The sequence below is a fragment of the Canis lupus genome, chromosome 12, assembly GCF_048164855.1.
Source record: "Canis lupus baileyi chromosome 12, mCanLup2.hap1, whole genome shotgun sequence".
Classification (NCBI taxonomy): domain Eukaryota; kingdom Metazoa; phylum Chordata; class Mammalia; order Carnivora; family Canidae; genus Canis; species Canis lupus.
The window spans coordinates 60,384,233-60,402,656 of record NC_132849.1 but is presented as its reverse complement, the minus strand read 5'-3'; the positions used below and the strand labels follow the sequence as shown (position 1 = coordinate 60,402,656).

At 41.5% G+C, this 18,424-nt stretch overlaps 1 long non-coding RNA gene across 6 annotated transcripts in view; it reads right to left on the bottom strand.

Annotated features, from left to right (window-relative positions):
- Positions 1–16,002, bottom strand: part of LOC140601799 (uncharacterized) — a 73,423-nt gene extending 57,421 nt beyond the window's left edge. For 2 of the 6 annotated variants that reach the window (XR_012004905.1, XR_012004906.1), the window contains exons 1-3: positions 15,791–15,992; positions 13,924–14,009; positions 11,972–12,166 (exon numbers count right to left, since the gene is read on the bottom strand). This is a non-coding gene — a long non-coding RNA (uncharacterized lncRNA). Of the gene's footprint in view, positions 1–7,955; positions 8,568–9,213; positions 9,334–11,971; positions 12,167–13,923; positions 14,010–15,790 lie in introns of those variants that run through there. The other 4 variants (XR_012004902.1, XR_012004901.1, XR_012004904.1 and 1 more) reach the window with 4 other exon arrangements.
- Positions 16,003–18,424: the final 2,422 nt, after the last annotated feature.

The window sequence follows — 18,424 nt, the reverse complement described above, 5'->3', positions numbered from 1 at the left end:
GCAATGACTTCATTTTATCACATCTTTTTTTTTTTTTTTTCCTTTTGAAAGGCGCATGGATACGGCAGATTCCACCATCCATATGAAATTTGCGTTAAGATATCCGTCTTTAATTGTGCCACATGGCTACCACGTTCTTACACCCGAGTAGTTTAATTGTGACAATAATATTCTGAATAGCAGACTCTTTCCTCACCAAGATTTTACTATGTCTTCCTTTATAATATGTTCCCCAACTTCCCCACACACATCAAGGTGAATTTCTTCCTTTTCTCTATTCCGCTAGCTGTGGGTTCTCTTCCCAAGGACAGTATTTACTATTTTGCATTCTTATGGTCTACATTTTACATTTTTGTTGTTCTGCTAGTGTGTGTGAGTTCCTTGAAGGCACACGTCATGGCTTTTGAAACACTTGGCCCAAATTATTCCAATAATCAGGGAAGGCTTGTTGTGCTGAACTGGGTGGCACAGTCTACAACCCTTTCTACTGCACAGCTGAGGCTGGACACACTTTTCTGGAAGCCCTCTGAAGATGCTGGTTCTCTATAAGGTGAAGGTCATGCTCTGTGACAGGGGACCCCATGCTGTCAGACACCCGGGGGGTTAGTTTCAGAGTCTGCAGGACAAAGCACCCCAGAACCTCACTGTTCTGAGGCCAGAAGTCTGACTGAGGCTTAGGCAGTGCTCATTCCTTAGGGCTGGTGCAGGAGCCTCCCTTCAGCTTCACATCCTACTTCTCAGTAGCTATTGTCATATTCACATGGCCTTCTCCCTGGGTCCTATCTGTCTCCAAATTTCCCCTTTAAAAGGACTCCAGTTGTACTGATTTAGAGCCCACCCTAATGACCTTGGTTCACGTGATTATGTCTTTAAAGATCCTATCCCCAAATAAGGTCACATTCTGAGGCTTAGGAGTTAGAATTTCAACACTAATCGGGGAGGACAGAATTCAAGCTGGAATACCTGTCTTCTGACCTTTTGGCGACCACTCCCTGCTCATCCTACCAGCTGGGCAGAGCCCGAGTTTCTGGGCCTTCTTGCTTTCTTACTGTTGTTTATATTGCCTGGGATGTTCAGCTTCTTTTAAGGTGAGATCAAGACTCCATTCCCGGTTTCCTGCACCATGAGCCCCTCCCTCCAAGCCCTCCATACCCATGTAGGAAGTGCAAATCACTCTGGCCTGTATGGGCCACTGTCCTTTGTACTGCTGGCCACCAGACTGTGGACAGTATTGACATCTCCTGAGTCCATTACCTGTGAACCCCACCAGGGTGGGAATGGGTCTTTTTCTGCTAACTCTAGCACAAAGCACAGTTCTTAGCTAATGTTTGTTAGATGAATAAATGACACAGGGATTGCAAATAGGTTTCTCCTTCCTTGTTAATTCCATCAGGGTGATGACAGAAGAAATGTGTTGAGAACAACTGAGGGTATCTGGGCCCATCTGGAAACCGTGCCATGTGCAATTAGCAAGGTCTCCTGTGGATACAGCTGGGGTATCCAGGGCCTTCCTTCATATATTTGCCAATCCATTCTTAAGGGTTGCAAGGAGTATAATTTTAACTTGAAATATTAGAGAGAAGAAAATAAATTCCTGGGTTTTCAACCAGAAAGTAAAGGATTCCTGAAAAAGCTACCATGGCTTTTTGAAGAAATGGCTTCAAAGAAATAAGAGGAAGGCTTACAAAGCTCCCCAGTGATGAGGATCCAGAACAAGGACCTGGCAGTCATTGCATGGGATGGAAGTGGATGAATGGATGAAGCCAGCATTTTGGAAAATAAGTGCAGAAAGAATTCCTTGAGGATGCAAAGAATTCCATAATATAGGAGCCAACTCCAAATTATAGTCGGTAGATTATCAAGCAGTATATATTTCTACTGACTAGGGGAAAAAATACATATTACCATCCTCAAATCCTTCAGTCATTTGTCATAGCCTTACAGTGTATAGTTTCCATATGATAGGAAAGAAAATAACACCCAAAAGAGGAAAATACAGTTAAATAAAATATAGCTGACAACTCAGTTTCTGTATGCAAATACACATGAACAGTGTATTCATCTGTATGTAATGAGTTTAAGTTTTTGAAAAATGAAGAACTAAATTAAGGTATGTAATGTCTGCCTCAGAATGGAGATATATGAGTTTTAGATGTGGCTCTGAGAACAAGATAAAGTTGTGTTAGTCTATATGTTAATTAGTTGCCATGCAAACACTTTTGCACACAAAATTATCCAGTATTTGTTTTATACCTGAAAAAATAGCTAGGCCAATCTAATAGCAAATCTAGCTATATAAGAACAAGAACAAATTAAAGAAAAAGCCAGCGCTTCATATACACATAAAATTTCTGGTTTAGAAATGACTCTCCACACAGTCTTTTAAACATTTGATGAAAAACAACTTAGAACATTTCAATTAGGTAACAGAACGTAACTTTCAAGTACCTGCAGTGTTTAATAGGGTTCCCCCAGTTGTCATTGGGGGGGATATGAAGAATTTTGTGCTGAAATTTAACAACGGAGTTATCTTGACTGGTAGCTCTTCAGAGGGAAACTTCTAGCATGCAAGGGCATGCCATGGTGGTGGAGCGGCCATGTATGGGCTGCAACCCCTACTGGACATGGTCATACATGTCCCCATGTGGACCAGGTGATCTCACCATTTTGGCAGTGGCAATCAGTCAGAATCAATCAAGGCGGATACCCAACACAGATTTCTTTCTTCTCTGTCAAGCTGAGTGACAAAATGATCGCATCATATGCTGCCGAATGTTGAAGCAGAGTCAGTGCCATGGCAACTCAAAGACACACATGTGCAATTACTCTGGAAAATGAGAACAGAGAGCCCCAAGGGGAGACTGAAACCCAGAAAGGAAACAATGGTGACACAGGACATCCATGAAAAGATCCTGTGATGGTATTGTCCTAGAGAAAGACAGCTCACAGAGACTAGTGTTCCATGGGATTCTTCTGATGTTGCAAGGCGATTCTCTTTACTGTACTTTTAATTTGAATTAGTTTGGGTTTGTATTTGTTTCTTTTGGATCTCATCAAAAAAAAGAAAAAAAATTCTATAAAACTAAATAATGAGTATCAATTTTGGGATGCTAGAGGAACAGACTGTCCTATAAAAGAATAATTTTGTAGGGGAAGGTATTAGGTGGCCAATTGGCATCACAACCAGATCAGAGAATTAGAGGAACTCAGACCTGGCTTTCGCTTCCATTTCTCCCAACTATCGTTCACTCATTATAAACTTGACCTTGCCTAATTTAAACATGACTTCACTTTTATCTGCTTATGCACTGATATGCAAGACCCCAACGAAGCTGCTGATACTAATAGGTCGTATTTCACACCACATCCTATCACTCAGCATTTGAAATCGTTCCAGGGATAGCAGTTGTTGCTTTACCTAATAGCTATGATAGTTATTCACACTTTTTAGTCATTCATTCAAAAAATCGTATCAACCATCTACTATGTGCTAAATAATTGGCTGGTACTATAAACACTAGAAAACAGGACCACGCCCTTGCCCTGGAGAAGCTGATGGTGGGATGTGGAATACAAATGAGAATCCATGATTGGGTGGCGCTCAGTTGGTCAGCCCGACATACTACAAGGACACCGGTGAGAGGAATCTAACCAACCCAGTGTCAGGAGTCTAAAAGGACTTCAGAGAAGAAGCTTCTTGTAAGCAAAATCCTAAAAGAAACTAGAATTTCCATGGATGAACATGGGGTAGAAGGAAAGTAAAATTAATTAATGATGGTTTTTATTGATGATTTATTATGTCCTAGAGACTCTGCAAAGCACTTTCCAAGCATTATCTTCCTTAAACCTGGTTGCAGTTCTGGGACGTGTGTGGTACACAGTGGATAGGGAAGGAAAGGAGGGAGTTGGAAGACATTCCTAATTAGAATTACTCAAAAACACAAACAGCTTTTTAAAAATAGCTTGAAGTACTCAAGCAGTGGCTAAGTGAACTCAGAGCCAAGCGGATGACTGAGGCACGGAGTCTGGGATCATACTTGATCAGATGTTTTAAGGGCCCATCCAACCCTGGAATGTTCTGACACTAAACAAGCATGCTAGAAGATTTATATTGCCGGATATTTGTTATGAGAATGTACTTGGATAATGACTAATATTGTTACAATGTACTAAGATCTGATTAATCTGAATAATAATAACATAGTTTGGCAACAAAATTATAATGCAGAATTTCTAAACATTTGTTATGTTATATCACCAAGAAATTTCAATCTCCTGAGGACAGAGGGTTGTAATGATTTTGACCCGTGGAGCCCATATGGTTATAATGAGTTCATATTCATTATGTATATTCACGAAAATATGTTTATTGATTGATAGCACATTCATTTGGATTTTAATAGTAGCTATAATAACAGCAATGTTGTCTTACATTGTAGTCTCTCAAACCTGTCACAACAGAAAGATTTTCATGTCTCTCTTCCCCTTATCACGCACTCAACTAAAAATCAAACTGAATTCAAGTCAAATTTCTCATATTTAAAAGCCAAGAAATTGACACTTGTATTAAATGATTAAGGAATTTACATTTATTTATTATGGAATATGCAAATACAGGATATTTAGTTGCAGGTTGTATTTAAAGGCGAGGGCCTCCATTTGTTCCATAAAGCTGTCATATTCTTTGCTTTAACCTGAAATAATGTACCTCAATGATTTAACATCCTTGCCTCTGGGAGTTGGAGGAGGCTCCAACAGGAGCCTGTGGGAGTTGAAGTGTTTGGGCACAAATAGGAAAATTGACTATGCAATTATTGATCAAACCCAACAAACAGACCAAGTAAAAACAAAAATGAAAGTAAACCCCTTGCAGGGAGGTCATAGTCAGGGCCCCAAGAACACTAAGTTGAGTATCTCTCTTGGACCTCATCATGCCAACGACGGAACTCCGTTCTTGACTCTAATTTACTAAAGGCCTCAGCTGACTAAGATGCATATTTTGGGAGGAGGGCAAAACTTCTCAAGATCTCATCTACCATACTTCATACAACCACATGACTAGTTTTCTCACATTTTAATAACTCTAAAATTGACAGGCTTATTACAATTCATATTAATAGAAAGCATTGTATCCTTACATAATAAAGGTAGCACTTTTCCGTCTTATTGGTACACAAAACGTGCACATTTCATATATGGCAGCAAAGATTTGCTAAAAATACTGCGTTTTATAATCCCAACTTCTAGTCTACCCATTTGATTTCTCCTTTGTTCCAAGAAAGCAAGTTCTCTTGTGTCTGCTGCCTTCCCTCTGACAAGTGCCTGTGTTCTTTCCAGGTGTCACCTCCAAGGCTTTCCCTTTCCCTCCCCGTCTGCTGTGGCAAGGATGGTCCATGGACATTGTAGATTCTCAGAATGCCTTCCAGAGTTTGGAGATGTTCTGAGGAGTGGCTTCCCAGCCACGGACCACTCTTCCCAACCTTCTTTGCATTTCAACGGGACCATATGAAGGTGGGGCCAATGGAAGTTCAGAGGAAGTAAAGCGGACTATGTCCAGCCTGAGGAATTACACACTGCTGTGGCCCAAACCTTTCTTTGCCTGACCTGAGGAACCTGGGTTAGGAGAACCACAGAGCAAAAGGAGTTCCCGTTTAAAATGATTTCGACATTAAGATGTGATGGATTTGTACCCTGATATGCTGAAGTAAGTTTTGTTAGTTATTCCAGTCACTATCCAGGGTGATTCAATGACTTCTGCAGGGCTGGAGAGCAGTGCAGCCCTGTCTCTGAGAACAGCTTTCACATGCATATTCACCACATGTAGGAAAATGCAAGGACTGCATTCTGGATGAGATGGGATTGCTTGCATAGATCAGCATGTCTGCTGAAACAGTAAGAAATGCCAAGTCAAATACAAATAGATTATGTGTGAGGTCGTTAGTGAGCTAATGATGCAGTGGGGCCCAGAGAGGCCAAGATTTCAGACGAGAGAACCTCAGAAGGCTAAGCTGGATCTCTGGAGCTGTTTTCCCTGGGGGCATTGGCCAAATCTGTTCACAGAGCGAGAGACTGAGAATCTGGGGTTTGCCCAGTCAGAGGACTGGCACTTAGTAGGGGCAAGAAACATCATTATAGAGATGCTGCACAGGGTAAGAGGCTAAAGTCACCCAAATTACCCTGAAAGTGGACTGGAATCCAAAGACAAAGCAGACGAAGTAAAGGGAACCACAGATCATTCTCATGAGAAATAATAGAAAATAAGTTTCATGTAACTATGATTAATACACATAAGGAAATAGAAAAAAAGAGAGAAAAACCAGAGAATTTCAACAGAGAACCAAAATCTCTAATTAGGAAACAAATGAAGCAGAAGTAAAATATACATTATCTGAAATTAGAAGCTCAATAGTGAGTTTAACTGCAGGATTAGTCTTTTGATATGAAAATGGCATACACAAAAAATTTAACACAGACTAGATCTAAAAGTTGAAGCTGTAACACTGCTGGAGAAAAGTTAAAAGACAAAACTTTGTGACTTAGGGATTGGCAAAGAAAAGACAAAACAGGCAGTGCCTATTAAGGAAAACTGGTGACATGCCCCTCATTGAAATTTAAAATTTCTGCTTTTTAAAAGACATCAAATGAACACAAAAAGATAAGCAACCTATTGGCAGAAAATATTATATATATATACAATATATATATGTCAAAGGACTTGTATAGAGAATATGTAGGGAGAAAAATCCCTTACAATTCAATGAGACAAATATCCAATTAAAAAATATCAGAAAGGGAGACAGAACGTAAAGACTGCTAACTCTGGGAAATGAACTAGGGGTGGTAGAAGGGGAGGAGGGCGGGGGGTGGGAGTGAATGGGTGACGGGCACTGGGGGTTATTCTGTATTTAGTAAATTGAACACCAATAAAAAATAAATTAAAAAAAATGTGAGCAGACTCTAATGTAAAAACAGATATGTGAGCAGTCAATAAACACATGAAAAGCTATTAAACAACATTAGTCATCAGGGAAGATCAAATCAGAATTACAATGAGATACAACTAACACACCTGCTTGGATGGTTAAGCTATAAAGAAGACTGGCAGCCTCAAGTGTCATCACGATGTAGACCAATGGAACTCACACATCGCTGATGAGAATATACAATGATTACAATTGCTTTGGAACATGCTTCCGCAGTTTCTTTATGAAGTCAATCAGAAACTTACTGCATGACCTGACAAGTGGACTCCCAGGTATTTACACAGGAGAAATGAAAATTCATAGGATGCTTATATTCACAAAACACATCCGCCCATATTCATGCAAATGCTCACAACAGCATTATTCATTGTAGCCTACCACTGGACACAACCCCACCAGCCATCAACATGTGAGGGGATAAACAATATGCAATATATGCAGACAATGAGATGATATTCTCAATAACAAGAAATCAAGTGCTGTTACCTGAACATGAATAAATCTCAGAAGTATCATGATGAACAGAAGGCAGACAAAAGGATACATATTATGTGATTCCCTTTGTACCCAATGTAGGAAGGAGGAGTCTAATCTATATTGCTAGAATGCAGATCTTGGGGGCACCGGCAAGAGTTGAATAGAAAAAGCTCAGAGGGAACTTCTGGGGTGATGGAGGCATTGTGTATCATGATTGTGATTGTTGTTCCAAGGAGGCACACCAATTTATCAAAACTTACTGAATTGTATACTTAAAATGTTTTATTACTTACAAATTCTACCTCAGTAAAGCTGACCTAAAACAGATGAAACCCCATTAAACCATTCTTCTCACATCTTTGCTGATCAAATTATATATTTCTTTCTCATTGCTGGCTTAGCATGGTGTGTGTGGTCTAGCAGTTATGTCGTTCTATGTTTTCATAATTAATTGGTTTTATTTACATGCTCTCGTTTGGATGAAACACTTCTGGATTCTTTGAACCTTTTTATTAATTATTGTATCTCCATTGCCTATTATAGCAGCAGGCACGTAGTAAGTTCTCCATAAATGCTTGTTGAGTTGAATTGAGGTAAACCAGTTGTTTGTTGAGATATGCAATGTGGCAAGTCTGATTTCTAGCAGGCTGGCTGCAAGAGAGGTGAGTAGTCACATGGTCTAGGGTCAGGTCCACCAGCTCCTTTCATGTGGCTGTAGAATTTCCCCGGCTAGCAGCTGGAGATTTGGAGGGAGAGCTCCATGGGCAGCCAGAGAGAAAAGTTCAGTGGAATCTATAATGCGTCTGGATGGGAGCAGGGTGACGCTGTGGCCTGAAGATTTAGGGCAGAAAGGACCAGAGCTGGCAAAGCAGAGGTTAGGACAGGGGATGAAAAGACCAACCAGGCATAATTGCAGAGCTTTGCAGCCATGATCACATGCTCCTTCGTGTCTCTGTCAGTAGTGTGCACAAGCAGGAGCTCTTACAAGCCCCATCAAGAGGGATATAGGTCGAGGAGCGGTGGAGAATCCTCCTGAAGCAGGCAAGCAGATTGTCCCAAGCTGATTCCAACTGAACAAAAATGTCAAAGCCAGGGCTGCTTGGCTGTCTAGGAGAAGCACAAAGGATCACACTCAGGGGCCTCGTTGTACTACTTACGTTTGTTGGGCCAACCCATGGGTCCATACCAGAGGTAATGAGCAAGAAGAAAACTAGGCATCAGTGATTGTCAGGATCGCTGTAAATTTGTTCCACCTTCTTAACCTCTGTGGCACAGAGAGCTGTGTTTATGACATTGATCCTGCATTTTGTTCCCTCTCAGGAGAGCCATGATAAGATAATGATACACATGTCAGCTGGCATGTGTGAAACTGGCAATCAGAGGATTAAACTTGGGAGTGTCTTTGGGAAATTCTCAAAATACTACCATGGGTTGTCTGAAGTCTGCCAAGCCTACCTCCTAAAGGCATTATCTTCCATCTGTCCCTTCTCTCCCAACCCCAAGCCAATGCCACAGTGCAAGCCTTCAGCCTGGCGTTAGCTGCTGCAGAAGCCTCACCACTGACCTTCTAACTCTGAGTCATTGCTCTTTCGTCCACATTCACCTCATTCAGAGTGATGGATTCAAAACAAAAATGATTGAGGGACTCATCCCAGGTGGCCCTCTATTGTTCATGGGAAAAAGGTAGAACCTCTTAGGTTATGGGAACATTCTCAACATGGCACCATTGACCCCAAGAGCCTCACACTCTTACCTATGGTGTCCTCTCTCTCTCTCTCTCTTTCTCTCTCTTCCTTTCTCTCCTCTCCTTCTCTCTCTTTCTCTCTCAGTACAGCTTGCAGTTCATTCTCTGGGTACACTCAGTTCCCAAGTGCTGAGAGAGGAAGTGGGGATCATTACATCTTTTATCTTAACCCATTGGTTTTTGGAAGCCTGTGGGTGGCTTCCTTTGCATTAGTTTTGCATCTATGAACTATTTAACCTGATGGTGGACATGAAAATGTTGGCAAAGGAAGAGCCGAATAGAAATTCTAGCTGTTGGCAAGGAAGGTCCTGGAGCAGACCTTCGAGAGGGCAGGCATATGCCAGGTGCTTCTCTGTTCTAATAGCACCCTGTGCTCCCCTCTATCAGGGCACTTGTGAGCCATATTTTTGGTTTTTGCACGGTGGCAGGTACCTAGGCGACAATAAATATTTATCGATGTGTAATTCACAGACTCTCTACTGTGTGTCAGACCTTATATACTGATACCTCTGAGTCCGGTAACTTATCTGTTTTTACATTTTGAACACTCATCATGATGCCTGGCCTATAAGAAATGGTGGTCATTCATGCATTTAATAAATATGGATTAAATATACACAATACTACAAATTTCATATGAGGATGTGATTGGGTGGAGATTGACAGATTGGGTGGAGATATTTACTCCCTGGAGTCTCCCAAAGGATGAGGGGAGCCCTGCCTGCATTAGAATCACCTGAGCCCTCTACACAGGCAGATTCCCAATCAAAACATGCATCTGACAAAGGGTAGTGGAAGGGGAGGTGAGTGGGGAGATGGGGTGACTGAGTGATGGGCACTGAGGGGGGCATTTGATGGGATGAGTTATACTATATGTTGGCAAATTGAACTCCAATAAATATAAATATAAATATAAATATAAATATAAACATAAACATATATATATATAAACATGCATATGAGGCTGCAGGGCATGCATTTTCAACAAAGATCTCAAGTGATACTTAACCATAGTAAGTTCAAGAAATTCTGATTGAATAGTGATAAAATCATATGGTATTAAGTAAGCATTTGATAAATAATTAATTGAAATAAAAATGTGAATTATATTTTGATATATTTCTGACTCTTAAACATATCTAAAAAGCGTCAGTGATCAGAGAGCCTATATTTCAGATCATTCATTTGATATCCCCTGGGTCATGGTGCTTTTATATGTCTTGTGTCTCTTCGGTGCACTTTGAGGGCAGATAATGTATTTTCTGTCTAACCATTTCTCTGTCTTACACTGGGAAGCACAGAATTAGGGACAGAATGAGCATTCAAGTAACTCTGAATGAGTACACGATCTAAAATGAAGCACTGAATTACACACACGGGGAGCACAAAAAGGGCCCATTTAGCCTTCCTTCTGCTACAACTTGGATAGATATCTTGGTTGTTGGCCATTTGTAGGAATACAGAAGTACCACTCTTGTAGCTTTCTGATCTTATGCCATCTTGATTAATATAGCTTATTCAACTTGACTCCTAACTAGTCAGATCTTTGGAGCTTCATGAGATTTTGCTTTTCTTATCAAAATATTCTTCCCAGGCTCCCAAGTCCACTGCTGCTCCGAGCCTGGTGTGGAGGCATTGAGCATAGCATTAGGGACCAGGCCCTGCGGCACATGTTTTCTCCATATGATGAACTTTTTGGATTTTTCCAAAGTCAAGAATCATCATGACTGTAAGGTGAACAACCAAGGCTGGGCTGATGCCTCTGCTTTTGTGGAGGTCTTTCTCTGATGCCATTTTGCAAATTCATTTCAGAAAATTTGGATGCCTCAGACTGAGGACTTGCCCTCTTCACTCAGTGAAAACTGCCTCTCTGTGGGAGGACCTTCAACTGTTATGTGCAAATACTGGTCCTTTGATCATGCCCCAAAACATATCCCTTGCTCTTATGTAAAATGTTTCATTCCCCCCTTCTCTATCGAGAACAATGAAAAATTAGCTACTTGGTGGAGAACTGTGTTAAGTGGATATTTCTAGTTTTATGTATTTTTTAAATTGAAAAAAAGATGTAGTAAAGAATGTTTTTCACTTCTTAAAGACTATTCAGTCTCTCGATATGCATGGTCTAAGAGATGCGGCTGACTTCCTAAGCAAACTTCTTCTTAGAAAGCTGGTCAAGCTGCTTAATATGACAGGGTGCATAGTTCTAAAGACTAATGTTTGTATTTTGACTCATTTATTTTTCTAGAAGCAGCATGTTACTGCTTTTCTTCTTCCCTCCTTCTCTCCTTTTCCTTCTTCTTCTTTCACCTTAAAGCGATTTCCCTATTCAGTAATATCATCCTGGCTTTAGTTAGTTCCCTACCAACATCTTTGAACAGAAATGTGAAAGCATTTTGTGTCAAAAGTATTTTTATAAGGTCTGTAGATACATCAACAAAATATGTGCACAACGAAATGTCACTGTGTTTATTTGGCTGCACATGTGACCTTTTACTGAGGCCTTTCTGAGCTAAGGTAATTAATGATTGTTTATAACAAATTCAACCCCATGGGAAATGGAAATCAAGAAATTAAAGAAATCAGGAAACAGTCCCTCATTGTAGAAGAGTTACCCTGAAGTTGGGTTAAGGAGTCCACAGGAAGTCAGCAGAACTAGTTACAACGATTCTGCAATGGGGCAAGCACGTCACGTCCTTTCTGCTGCTCTGTGCCTTTGCTAATGCTATTTATTCCCTCGGCCTGGGACTCTTGCCCCTTATTCCCTTACCCTGAGGTTCAGATCCTTTCAGACTCGACCCTCCTTCAGGGAACTTCCAGCACTTTGCACCACCTGTCCAGACAGCAGTGGTAGTTCTTTCTCTGGATTCACTCCCTGGTGTTCTGCTTTCTAATTCTCCATGCCACTCAGAGGTCTTGGTGCAAACAGGGGACACCTGAGTAGGTATCTGAAGCAGAGCTGGATCTTTGACACAGAAAAGAAATTTATTGGGAGGATTCGGTGCTACTTGAAGAATCAACAGGATATCTAGACAGAGGAGCAGTCTGCGAAAATGGGCAGCCAACAGTTGAGTCCTGGCCTCCAAGAACACAACTTGTTCTTATGTGTGTAGCCAAGCTCCCAGCATCCCACCACTTTCTACAGGGCGGAGACTCCACTGCTTTGGGACAGATTAAATCTGAGACCCACCGTTTACTGACCCAGTGTGCACACACAAGGGTCATTCACAGGGTCCCTCTACAGGGTCATTCGCAGAAGGGACTAATGCCCCACCTTACAGAGTTTTTGTAAGAATAAATACTATTGAACAATATGGCCACTGTGGAAAGGCCTTGCTCGGGGTCTGGCATGTTCCAGGCAATCAATAAGTGCTCGTGTCTTCCCTCCAAAGCTCCTCAGTGCAAGAATGGCTCTGACACTGTGTAAGGGATGCTGGTCATACTGGGATTGCTCAGGATACGGAAAGCAGTGCAGATACCACTTTTTGTGCCCTGCTCTGTATACTGCGCCAGCAGTGATCCTGCCTTCATGGGCCCCACTGAAGATACACTTGGGGAGAAAAGAAGAAAGCACATGGCGAGCAGCTGGCCATTCCTGGCAGTTCCCTGGCTGCTGGGACTAACAGGTGCAATGCAGCCACAGAGCAACAGTAATGAAAGTAGAGGGTCATTTCTTTAGGTGAGAGAAGCCTCCCTCATTTGCCTGCCCTATCTCCAAGACGCAAATGATCCCTTCTTTAGAGGCCTTAGACTGAGGCCTTCCAGCTTGGAAACCTGGAGATGTCGCATGGAATCAGTCATGCATCTATGGATGAGGACTCTGTAAGAACTCAGTACCATCTGCCTGACTCATTTCATGACTAGAAGGGAGTCACTTTCAAACTAGTGGTGTTACTGTGCTTTGGATAAGCATTTCCTTTTCCCTTTCCCTTTCCCTTCCTTCCTTCCTTCCTTTTTTCCTTCTCTCCTTGAGTTCTTCTTTCCTCCCTCCCCCCTCCCTCTCTTCCTTCCTTCCTCCCTCCCTCCCTCCCTCCCTCCCCCCTCCCTCCCTCCCTCCCTCCCTCCCCCCTCCCTCCCTCCCTCCCTTCCCCCTCCCTCCCTCCCTCCCTCCCTTCCTCCCTTCCTTCTTTCCTTCCTTCCTTCCTTCCTTCCTTCTTCCCTCCCTTCCTACCTGCCTTCCTTCCTTCCTGCCTACTTGCCTGCCTTCCTTCCTTCTTCCCTCCCTCCCTCCTTCTCTCCCTCCCTCCCTCCCTCTCTTCCTTCCTTCTTTCTTTCCTTCCTTCTTTCCTTCTTTCCTTCTTTCCTTCTTTCCTTCCTTCCTTCCTTCCTTCCTTCCTTCCTTCCTTCCTTCCTTCCTTCCTTCCTTCCTTCCTTCCTTCCTTCCTTCCTTCCTTCCTTCCTTCCTTCCTTCCTTCCTTCCTTCTTCTTCCTTCCTTCCTTCCTTCCTTCCTTCCTTCCTTCCTTCCTTCCTTCCTTCTTCCTCTTGTTTTCCCTCCCTTCCTCTTACTCTCCCTCCTTCCTTTGTCCCTCTTTTCCTTCCTTACTGATACTTTCTCCATTCTGAAGTGTATCTCTTATTCAGTGTTGTTGATTTACAGTCACTAAACACGCCGTTGTTCATGACTGAGCCTGGTCTTTTACTATAAGAATTTTCAAAAATAAATTCCCCCGTATTTATCAGTGATGAGGAAACAAGCCTCAGCTTCTAAGAGGGGTGCTCACCAATTTTGTTTCCATTTGCTCCTCCTTGTTTTCATTCCGAGGCCACAGCAATTTTCATCTCCTCCTGAGCACTCCCTATTGAAAAGCTAAGTGTTTCAAACAGAATGGGTAAGATTCAGTGCATTGCTCCACATCACAGCAAGTTAAGGACATACCATCTGACCATTAGCACCCCACTGGGCCTCAGAAGGACCGTTTTGCCTCGGCTGAATGTCATTTCAGCCAGTAACAATTATTTACTTCTGGAAAAAATTTGCTAAGGGACATGGAGCCAACTGGTGCTTCTGATTTCAAGGCCTGCTTGGTAATTCCTAAATTTCAGCTTGGGAAGGAAATTTGCAATTACCTCTCGAGAACATGCCATTTCACAGGAACAGTAATGGTGCTTCACTGTGAGAAGAGAGTGTGTTTTATTGTAAGATGCACCACCAGGTTCCTCATCAAGGAAATGGCTTTTCTCAGACTCAATTTACCTTGGATTGAGCAAAACGCCCAATTTTTTTAAATCTCAGCCTTTTTATCATGTAAAATTTATGCTAAATTTATAATTCTCTGATAGGCATGTAAGAAACTTAAGCAAAGAACACAAATTTCCAGCCCTCCATAATGTCAACAATTCTTCCTGACACAACAGAAATTCTTTTTCCCCTGTAGCCTCACACCACTCTATCTATCCTTCTGTTATGGTGATTATCCCAACTTCACTGTATTGTATGAATTTGCAAGTGTGTGTGAGCTTTCCCACTGTCTGAAGGGTCTTTAGGGGACTGAGAGTGTGGGCTTCTACTTTTTTTTTTTTTGTACACTGCCTTACTTCTAAGAGATAAAACTATATGTTACACGAAATTGATATATTAATTTTATATGGTTAATAGTATTGAATGAATTAATACAATTTTACTCTTAAATTATGAATTATATATGTGTGTATGCATGTGTATGTATATGCTTTATTTATTCCTAATAGTACTTTTCAATTCACTCTATTAGCCCCAAACGGAAATGGAGGCAATAGGCATATTAAGAATCACTAGAATGGATTCAGTCTTCCCTTTCCTTAATCTCATGTTTTGCTTAGATTCCTGTCATTTGGCACCTATGATTGATTTTAAACAGAACCCATAGATCAAGTTATTTTGTTGTTGTTGTTGTTGTTTTTAAAGATTTTATTTATTTATTCATGAGAGACATAGAGAGAGGCAGAGACACAAGCAGAGGGAGAGAAGCAGGCTCCATGCAGGGAGCCTGATGTGAGACTCGATCCTGGGTCTTCGGGATCTTGCCATGGGCTGAAGACAGATGCTCAACCCCTGAGCCACCCATGTGTCTTCTATTTATTTATTTATTTATTTATTTATTTATTTATTTACTTACTTACTTTTATTTATTTAGATCAAGTTATTTTGTTTGGTTGGTTGGTTGATTTGATTCTGGTAAGGGAAATTGGCATTCTTGTAAGTTTCAGAGAAGGAATAAAAAATAATTTAATGTATTTGATATGCTCACCTTATGCTCCTTCCTTCCTTCCTTCCTTCCTTCTTTCCTTCCTTCCTTCCTTCCTTCCTTCCTTCCTTCCTTCCTTCCTTCCTTCCTTCCTTCCTTCCCTCTCTCTTTCCTTCCCTCCCTCCTTCATTCCCTCCTTCCTTCTTTCTTCCTCTTTTTTCCCCTCCCTTTCTCTTACTCTCCCTCCTTCCTTTGTCCCTCTTTTCCTTCGTTACTGATACTTTCTCCATTCTGAAATGTATCCCTTACTCAGTGTTGTTGTTGATTTACAGTCACTAAACATGCCATTTGAAATGTAGCCCAAATGTAGAAATGTAGAAATGTAGCCCAAATTATTCTTTATAGGACAGAGATTCATCCTCACCTTTCCACAAGTTCTGTCTGATGATCCCTTGAAGCAATTACACTGTGTTCAGAGTGCTCTCGAGGTCAACTCTGTTCACTCTTCTACGGTTTCTATGACGCTGTCTGGAAAACTACAGTAGGCTTCCCTTATCTCTGGTTTGGCTGTCCACAGTTTCGGCTACCCACAGCCAACGGCCATCCAGAAGCATCGCCATGTCAATGGTAGCCTCAGGCTATGTCACAATGCCTAAGTCACTCACCTTACTTCATCTCATCACATAGGCATTTTATCATCTCACTTCATCACAAGTGTGAGTCCAGGGGCGCCTGGGTGGCTCTCATAACTGAGTCAGTTATGCATCTGCCTTCAGCTCAGGTCATGATCCCAGGGCCCTAGGATCGAGCCGGGCGTCTGGCTCCCTACTCAGCAGAGAGCCTACTTCGCCCTTTGCCTCTGCTACTCCTCGGCCTGTGCTTTCTGTCAAATAAATAAATAAAATTATTTAAAAAGAAAAAAGAAGGGTGTGCGGTACAAGAATGTATTTTGAGATAGAAGAGGAAGATCATAGTCACATAGCTTTTATTACAGCATATTGCTATAACTGTTCTGGCTTATCTTTAGTTATTGTTGTTAATCTCTTATTGTGCCTAATTTATAAATTAAACTGTATCATAGGGGGATTTTTGGGTGGCTCAGCAGTTTAGCGCCACCTTCAGTCCAGGGCATGATTCTGGAGACCTGACATCGAGTCCTGCATCAGGCTCTCTGCATGGAGCCTGCTTCTGTGTCTCTGCCTCTCTCTCTCTCTGTCTCTCATGAATAAATACATAAAATCTTTTTAAAAAATAAATAAACTGTATCATAATTCCGTGTGCATAGGAAAACACATAGTATACATAGGATGTGGCACTCTCCGCAATTTCAGATGTCCACTGGGGGTCTTGGATCCTATCACCCATGGATGGATAAGGGAGGACAAGTGTTCGGTGGTATAAAAAACCAAGCCTGTGTGTCTAGCTCTGTTGCAGGCTTAGCTCTTTTCCTGCCAACTCCTTCCTCCCCCAGAAAAGAATGGCATTTCCAAGTAATACAAGAATCAATTCTTGCTTTGGATTGGTCCTAATAAAAATGTGCATAAATATGTTTGTGTGTGTGTATTTTCTATTTTTCTGTACAATAAAGTATATTTACATACCATGAGGTAGTGCTTAATGTTGGAATGTTTTATGTAAATTAAGCCTATTTATTTAATGTGAAGAGCTCAAACGCTAACAAAACTCAGCAGATTTCAAAAATTTGGCACAGTTCTTCGCTGATGCTGGTGTTAGGTGTAAGTCTCATTCGCATCACTATTAATTATGTGCCTGTGAACGCATCAGTTCAGATCTTTGGATCTCATGGTCTTTACCTGTAAAGTGAGAGAAACATCCACCTCTCTGGCATGGTGTGACAAGGAATATGAAATCGATAGGAAGTGCTTTGAAAACTCACAAGACGCCCATGGCTATAAGGTCTATGATTCTACTATAGTTCTGGATGCAGGTACCCAGTTTGCCTGTGGTGTGGCTTGGTTGCCTCAGAATAGGGTTATCATGAAGAAGAAAAGAGAATGAAACCAAGGTATGTGTGAGATTAGCAGAAAAAGCAAGAGGAGCTGAAAAGCTTGTGGCCAAACAGGCTACAACCCAACAACAGAGTAGGGATGGCTGCAGACTAGGCGTGGGTGTGCAAGAAAAGGTCACCCAGAGGGTTCAGAGGCTACTAATAAACATTAGTAATTGGTCACTCCAGAGTCCTGGTGGCTTTCTGGGTGTGAATTCAGGAGGATTTTGTGTTTGTGTGTTTAATTTTTATTTTTTTAAACATAGATATTATTTTTCTAGATCATCTCTGTCCAAGCTGGCTTACTGGTTAGTATCATGATGAAAGATCAACACCTGAATAAATATGAAACTTAATGGCAAAACCTTAATTGCCAGAGAAATATAAGGGATTTTAATAGTTTAACTATTGCTGCATGAAAAAATGGTCTGTTTTTACTCCCATGAAGGTGTGTGATAGTAGGGATGGACTCACATTTCCCAGAAGCAGACCTACTGTTTTCCTGAGTCCCATGTTTCCTACCCACAGATATCTGGGAATCAGACAGGTTTTGAGATTCATGGTGAATCAGGAGCAATGTAAATTTCCAAGGTGCAGCATGTGTGGGTAGACCACCCACAACATCTGTGTTTAGGAATGGGATCAGTAGCAGCTACTTTGTTAGACTGGGGTGTTCCTTCTCAAGAAATGTCCAATCCAAGAATCTGCTTCTGTGCTCTTATGGGGCCACAGACTCATTCATTCTTTCATTTTTCTCTGACTTCTCTGGACTTATACATGAGCATGTGATCTCATTGTAATGCCCCCTTTGTTCCCACATCCATCTTAGGTCAGCAGCAAACTTGCTGACCTAAACCAAACTCTTTCTCTATGTCTACTCGCCTTTGTGGATCCCATTTTTAAAATTTTTCACCATGGTTGACAGATATGCTGTAGCAATCAGATGTGTCAGTGTCTCGTTGGTTTTTCTTAGCTGAATAACTTTTCGTGGAATTTATTTGACTGGACAGAAAAACGTATTTTTAAATATCCCTGTGTGAATGGCCAAGC